This window comes from Saimiri boliviensis, chromosome 1 (genome assembly GCF_048565385.1).
Source record: "Saimiri boliviensis isolate mSaiBol1 chromosome 1, mSaiBol1.pri, whole genome shotgun sequence".
Taxonomy (NCBI): Eukaryota; Metazoa; Chordata; class Mammalia; order Primates; family Cebidae; genus Saimiri; species Saimiri boliviensis.
Window position 1 is genome coordinate 112925503 of NC_133449.1, and position 7331 is coordinate 112932833.

A 7331-nucleotide genomic window follows, 5' to 3' on the forward strand; every position below is an offset into this window, starting at 1 on the left:
TGGGGTTGTTTGTTTTCTGCTTAAAATTGTGTTAATTTCTTTATAGATTCTGGATGACACTTTTGTCAGGTGCATCGTTTCCAAAATTTTTCTCCCATTCTGCAGGTTGTCTGCTTAGTCTGTTGACAGTTTCTTTTGCTGAGCATAATCTCTTTCGCTTCCTTAGGTCCCATGCGTCTATGTTTTTGTTGCAATTGCTTTTGGAGACATAGTCTGGAAAAATTTACTATGGTTTATGTCCAGAATGGTATGTCCTGGAGGGTTTTTGGTTAGGATTTTCATAGTTTTAGATTTTGTAATGTAGGTCCTTAATTCATCTTAAATTGATTTTTTATTTGATAAAAGGAAGTGGTCCAGTTTGAATCTTCTGCATATGGCTAGCCAGCATAGCTTGAAAAGTTGGGTAGTGTGTTGCCTCCAGCTGTATTCTTTTTGTTTAAGATATCTTTGGCTATTCAAACTACTTTTCAGATTTATGTAAGTTTTAAAATAGTTTCTTTTCTCATTCTGTGACAAATGACTTGGTAGTTTGATATAATAGTATTGTATCTGTAAATTACTTTGGACAGTAAGGCCATTTTAACATTATTTCTTCCCATTGACGAGCATACAGTGTTTTTCCATTGGTTTGTATCATCTCTGATTTTTTTCTTTCTCTTTCTTACTTTGCTTCCTTCCTTCCTTCCTTCTTTCCTTCCTTCCCTCCCTCTCTCTTTCCTTCTTTCTTTCTTCTTTCCTTCTTTCTTTTCTTTTTCTTTCTTTCTGATGGAGTTTCACTCTTTTTCCCCAGGCTGCAGTGCAATGGCATGATCTCAACTCACTGCAACGTTCACCTCCCAGGGTCAAGTGATTCTCCTGCCTCAGCCTCTCGAGTGGCTGGGATTACACGTATACACCACCACACCTGGCTAACTTTGTATTTTTAGTAGAGATGGTGTTTCTCCACGTTGGCCAGGCTGGCCTCGAACTCTTCACCTTAGGTGATCTGCCTGCCTAGGCCTCCCAGAGTGCTGTGATTACAGGCGAGAGCTATAGCGCCTAGCCTTCATCTTCAGTTTCTTACAGCAGTGTTTTATGATTCTGACTGTAGAGATCTTTTCACCTCCATGGTTAGTTGTATTCCTAGGTATTTCGTTCTTCTTGTGGCTGTTAGGAATGGGGCTGCAGAATGGATTTGGCTCTCAGCTTGGACATTGTTGGTGTATAGAAATGGCACTGTGGAATGCCACTGAAGAATTGCCACCTAGTTTTTGACAGTGGTTGAACTAATTTACACTCCCACCTGCAGGATATACATGTTCCTTTTTCTCCATAACCTTGGAGAGAAAAAAATGCCACTTTTTGTACAATGCTTTTGTATCCTGAGACTTGATAATCAACTGAAGTTATGTATCTGTTCTAGTAGCCTTTGGGCAGGGAATGAAGGGATTTCTAGGTATGGAATCATATTGTTAACACTGTTTGTGAAAAGAGATATTTCACTTCCTCTCTCCTGGTTGGATGGCTTTTCTTTCTTTCTCTTGCCTGCTTCCTCTGGCCAGGACTTCTGGTACTGTGTTGAATAGGATGACAGTTGACATCCTAGTCTTGTTCTGGTTCTCTGGGAATGGTTCCAGCTTTTGCCCATTCACTATGATGGTGGCTGTGGGTTTGTTATAGATGGCTCTTACTATTTTGTGATATGTTTCTTCAATGCCTAGTGTTTTGAAGATTTTTAACATGATAGATGCTGAATTTTATGGAAAGCCTTTCTGCATCCTTTGACATGACCATGTGGTTTTTGGTTTTAGTTCTGTTTATGTGATGAACCACATTTTTTGATTTGCATATGCTGAACCAGCCTTGCAGGAATAAAGCTTCCTTGATCATGGTAGATTAACTTTTTGATGTGTTGCTGGATTTGGTTTCTCAGTATATTGTCAAGGGTTCTTTTTCCTTTTTTTGAGACAGAGTCTCAGTCTCGTCGTTAGACTGGAGTGTAGTGGCACAATCTCTGCTCACTGCAACCTCCGCCTCCCAGGGTCAAGTAATTCTCTGCCTCAGCCTCCCGAGCAGCTGGGACTACAGGTGTGCGCCACCACACCCAGCTAATTTTCTGGTGTTTTAGTAGAGATGGGGTTTCACCATGTTGGCCAGGATGGTCTTGATCTTCTGACCTCGTGATCCACCTGCGTTGGCCTCCCAAAGTGCTGGGATTATAGCTGTGAGCCAACCCGTCTGGCCTTTGTTGAGATTTTGTCATCTATGTTCATTAGGATGATGGCCTGAGATCTTTCTTCATTGTATCTTTGCCAGTTTTTGGTATCAGGATCATGCTGGCCTTGTAGAATGAGTTAGGGAAGGGTTTCTTCTCACTTTTTGAACAGTTCCAGCAGAAATGGTATCAACTGTTTTTTATACATCTGGTAAAATTCAGATGTGAATCCATTTAGCCCTGGGATTTTTTTGGTTGATAAACTGTTACTGCCTTGATTTCAGAGCTCATTATTGGTCTTTTTTGGGATTCAATCTCTTTTTCATTGTGTCTTGGTAGGGTGCATATGTCCTAGGAATTTATCAAATTTTTCTCGATTTTATGTACATACAGGTGTTCATAATATACTCTGATGTTGTTTGTATTTCTTTGGGGTTAGTGGCGATATCCCTTTTGTTGTTTTTAATTGTATTTATTTGGATCTTCTCTCTTTTCTTCTTTATTAGGCTAGCTAGTAGTCTATTTTATTAATTTTTTCAAAAACAAGCTCTTGGATTCCTTGATATTTTGAATGGTTTGTAACATCTCAATTTCAAAAGGAGGCGGAATAGTTAAGGCAATTATAATCAAAAAGCACAAAAGAGGGGGCATCACATTACCCAACTTCAGACTATACTACAGTAACCAAAACAGCATGGTACTGGTACAAAAACAGATACATAGGCCAATAGAAAAGAATTCAGAGCCCAGAAATCAGGCTGCATACCTACAAACATCTGATCTTTGACAAAACTGATGAAGCAAGCAATGGAGAAATGATTTTCTATTCAATAAAGAGTGCTGGGATAAGTGGCTAGCCATATGCAGAAGATTGAAAGTGGACCCCTTCCTTACAGCATTTACAAAAATTAACTCAAGATGGAATAAAGACTTAAATGTAAAACTCAAATCTATAAAAATCCTGGAATACAATGTAGGCAATACCATTCTGAACATAGAAATAGACAAAGATTTTATGATGAAGATACCAAAAGCAAAAATTGACAAATGGGATCTAATTAAACTAAAAACCTCGGTACAGCAAAAGAAACTATTAACAGAATAAACCGACAACCTACAGAATGAGAGAAAATTTTTTGGAAACCACAGCTGACAAAAGTCTAATGTTCAGCGTCTGTAAGAAACTTAAACAAATTTATAAGAAAAAACAAACATTATAAAGTGAAAAGAGGTCATGAACAGACACTTTTCAAGAGAAGACATACTTGTGGCCAGCAAGTATATGAGAAAAAGCCCAATGTCAGTTATCATTAGAGAAATGCAAATCAAAATCACAATGAGATGCTATCTCACACCAGTTAGAATGCCTATTACTAAAAAGTCAAAAAATTACAGATGCTGCAATATTTTAGAGAAAAAGGAATACCTATGTCCTGATGGTGGAAGGATAAATTAGTTCAGCCATTGATGAAAGCTGTGTGACAATTTCTGAAAGACCTAAAGGCAGAACTACCATTCAACTTAGGAATCGCATTACTGGGTACATACCCAAGGAATATAAATCATTCTGTCATAAAGACACATGCACGTCTATATTCATTACAGCACTATTCACTATAGCAAAGATGAAATCAATCTAAATGCCTCTCAATGGTAGACTGAATAAAGAATATTAGGTATGTACATATTATGGAATAGTATGCAGTTGGGAAAAAGAATAATATTATGTCCTTTGCAAAAACCTAGATGGAGCTGAAGGTCTTTATCCTTAGCAAACTAACACAGAAACAGAAAACCAAACACCACATGTTCTCAATTATAAGTGGGAGCTAAATGATGTGAAGACATATAGAAGAAAAACACTCTAGTCCTTACTGGAGGGTAGACATTGGAAGGAGGGAGAGGATCGGGAAAAATACCTACTGGCTACTAGGCTTGAAACTGTAGAAAATTAAGGTTGAGCTCTAAAACTGTTTTCCATGGTGTTGAGATGTAACTTTCTCATGTCATACTACGTACTGTTTCCCATGTTTTCATACGGTGATGGATGGGGGTGTTGCAAGCATTGGGAAAAGAAAACTGAGGTGGCTTAACATTTCTCTGGTTCAGCAGTTGAATGTTTTTATTATTTATCTGTGTTTTTCTTTGTGTGATTATTTGGTTAATATTTCATATCATGTAGTGCTCTGTCTTCTCCCAAAAAGATGTGTATTTAACTTAGGAAAGAAATGTAAAGTGTGGTAAATACAATGGGTCATGAAGGTACAGTGAGACTGACTCCATCCTACCTTCAGGGATAGGCCATCCCTCTCTGACAATGAAAAGAGACGCTATCTTTATAGCATAGCACCACACAGGGCTAGAGCTTCCCTGAACCAGCTGGGGATTGTTACCTAGACCCAATGTTGTTGTTGTTAAATCTTGTGGCTTGAGACATCTACTAATTGAATTGGATATTTTAGTCTAGGTTAGTATTTTTGACACAGATCGTTGAATAAAATGCAGGATATATATTTTAATTTTTTTAATTTACCACTTCATTTCAAGTTATTCTACCAAGCTCATGAAATATTATGCTATTAGTCATAAAAGTGAGGTTATGGCACATGCATTCTAAAATTTAATACATTATTTCTACGGGAGGTTGAAATATAGCATCCTGAATCTTAAATATTATAGAAGTTTTAAAGAATTTGGCTTAGTTGGAGAAGGCTGTAGTATGTTTAAGGATGTTATATATTCTACATTACTTCTTAAGAAACAGATTTTCAGGCGTGCTGTGCTGGCTAACGCCCATAATCCCAACGCTTTGGGAGGCTGAGGCAGTAGGATTGCTTGAGGCCAGGAGTTTGAAACCAGCTCAGGCAACAGGGCAAGACCTGGGTTCTATGAAAAAAAAAATCAAATAGGAAACACGCTTTTGAGATAATAGTGAGAAACATTTGATTCTGTTACAAATCACACTAAGACTAATTGAAGATAAGGAAAATTGATTCTGGAGATAACACAGACAAGTTAGAACACATTGATTTCTGATGTAACAGTCAGTGTTCGATGAAACTGTTTATAGAAAGTAAAGCCAAAGTGCCTTATTTTATGGAGATACCTTTTAATAACCCAACTGTTAGACAAATAAAGCTTTTTTAAAACCTCAAAGCAAATGTTACTATCATTTGGAGTCTGGACGTCCCAGTTCACAGGGATACTTCTAACATGTAGAGCACATGCAGCCTTCTGATCAATCGAGAGTGAGGGGACTGCCCCTGCCAGAGTTCAATTCAGCCCCAGGACCCCATGGCAGCCCAAGGTCTTGGTTCATGTTGTGGAAACAATACAGAATTTATTCACTCAGTAAACATTCACTAGGGTTACAGTAATATTAGTATAATTCATCCTAAGGTGATGATCTCTAGGAACGTCATCACAGTGGAGCAACCTGAAAGCTCCCAGCAGCCAGCAATGAATGAAAGGTAGGGGTGGGGCTGCCAACAGGGTGGGGCCTGGTGAGCCACGTGCTTGGGCTCCCACATCACAATGTGGGTAGGGCGCCTCGTGGAGGAGACTGTGCCTGATTGGTTCCTGGGCATCAGGTTGGAACTCTAGTGGTTGGTAGGGCAACCTCCTTCAGTTGGTAGAAAACACTGGAAGGAGGAACTCCCTCTGCGCTGTCTTCTCCGAAATCTCCACTCTCAGGCTTGTTGTATCTAGACCCATTTTAAATCAAGCAGGTTCCCTTCAGACCAGTCATCTCAGGGGAGGCAGCTGAGGCGGGGAGTGAGCTGTCAGTGGGGTGCGGCCCCCTAGCCAGGGGCTGGCCCTGCCAGCGTGCCTGTGTTTCAAAGAGGTGAAGTGCTGAACTGTGCGGACCGGGAGGCAAGGGAAGGTCCAAGTTGCTGGAGCGCACCCAAGGTGCCCCATGGGGAACACGCTGAGTTGTTGTTTGTGCCCCAAAGGCAGACGCAGGCGAGGTCTGCGTAGGTGGCCTGAGGATCTGTCCTTCAGCTCTGACATCAATGGGGCGGTGGCAAGCAAAGGTCCAGGCCAACACAGAAGGAACAAGTCCAACACCGGTGCCAGACCCATTTGGTGCCCGTGCTGGCTGTGTGGGGCGGTGTCCGGCAGCTATGACCTCGATGAGGCAGTGTCGAGCACAAGTACAGACCAAGGCAGAGAGGAGCAGAGGCCGGGCAGAGAGATCACGGAGCTCCCCAATGCCAGACCCAAGCAGAGCCAGCACAGGGTGCACTGGGCAGAACCGATCTACAGCCATAACATCAATGAGAGGCAGGTGGTGAAAGCGCCAGACCTTACTGCTGTGGAGCCTGCCCTGTGGGATTTGGGAGCCGGCGACGGCCATCACCTGCAGCACATCAGCGACCAGGAGATGCCCAAAGGTAAGGCAATGAATGATACTGTTTGCCCTCAGGCACGCCTCTGGCTGACACTCATACCAGTTCTCATTCCTTCCCCCACCCCAGAGGCATCCACAGCCTCGGGCTCCTCCATCCTGGCCCTAGCCAGCTTTCCCAGGCCCATGCACCAGGCAGGAGGACTGGTCCTGCCTCATGCCTGCCACCACCCTACATTCTTTTTCTCTGCTGCATCTGGTGGTTTCTTTCTTCCTCCCTAACCCTATGCCCAGTTGTGGCCCCTTTCTCAGCCCCAGGCTGGATGAAAGCTAAGTTTTCCAAATAGAAAACGCATGCTACAGATTTCATTGCTGTAGAGGAAGTGTCTTATAGCTCTTCTGTTTACTTTGGTTGGTCTCTTAATTTATTTAAACGTTAGAATAATTAAGCTTCATGATGAATGTGACTTTGTAGCTGAAAGATATCGTTCTCTCAGAATATTAAAAAAAATGGTGAAAGAATGAACAAAGATAGTATATGAATGAATTCTGCCTTTATACACAAAGCATGAAAGGACTTTTGAAAGTCCTTGTTTGGTGGCGTAAAGTAAGCCTCTGAGTGCTTTCACACACCAGGTAGAAGATGGGTAGTGTTTGATGACAGCCCAAAATAGACTCTTCGTTTCATTTTTGAGGATTTATTACACATTTACAAGTATGTCTCATTTGACCCTGTCTCCACAAAAAAATGGTTAAAAAATAGCCAGGTATGGTGGCTTACACCCACAG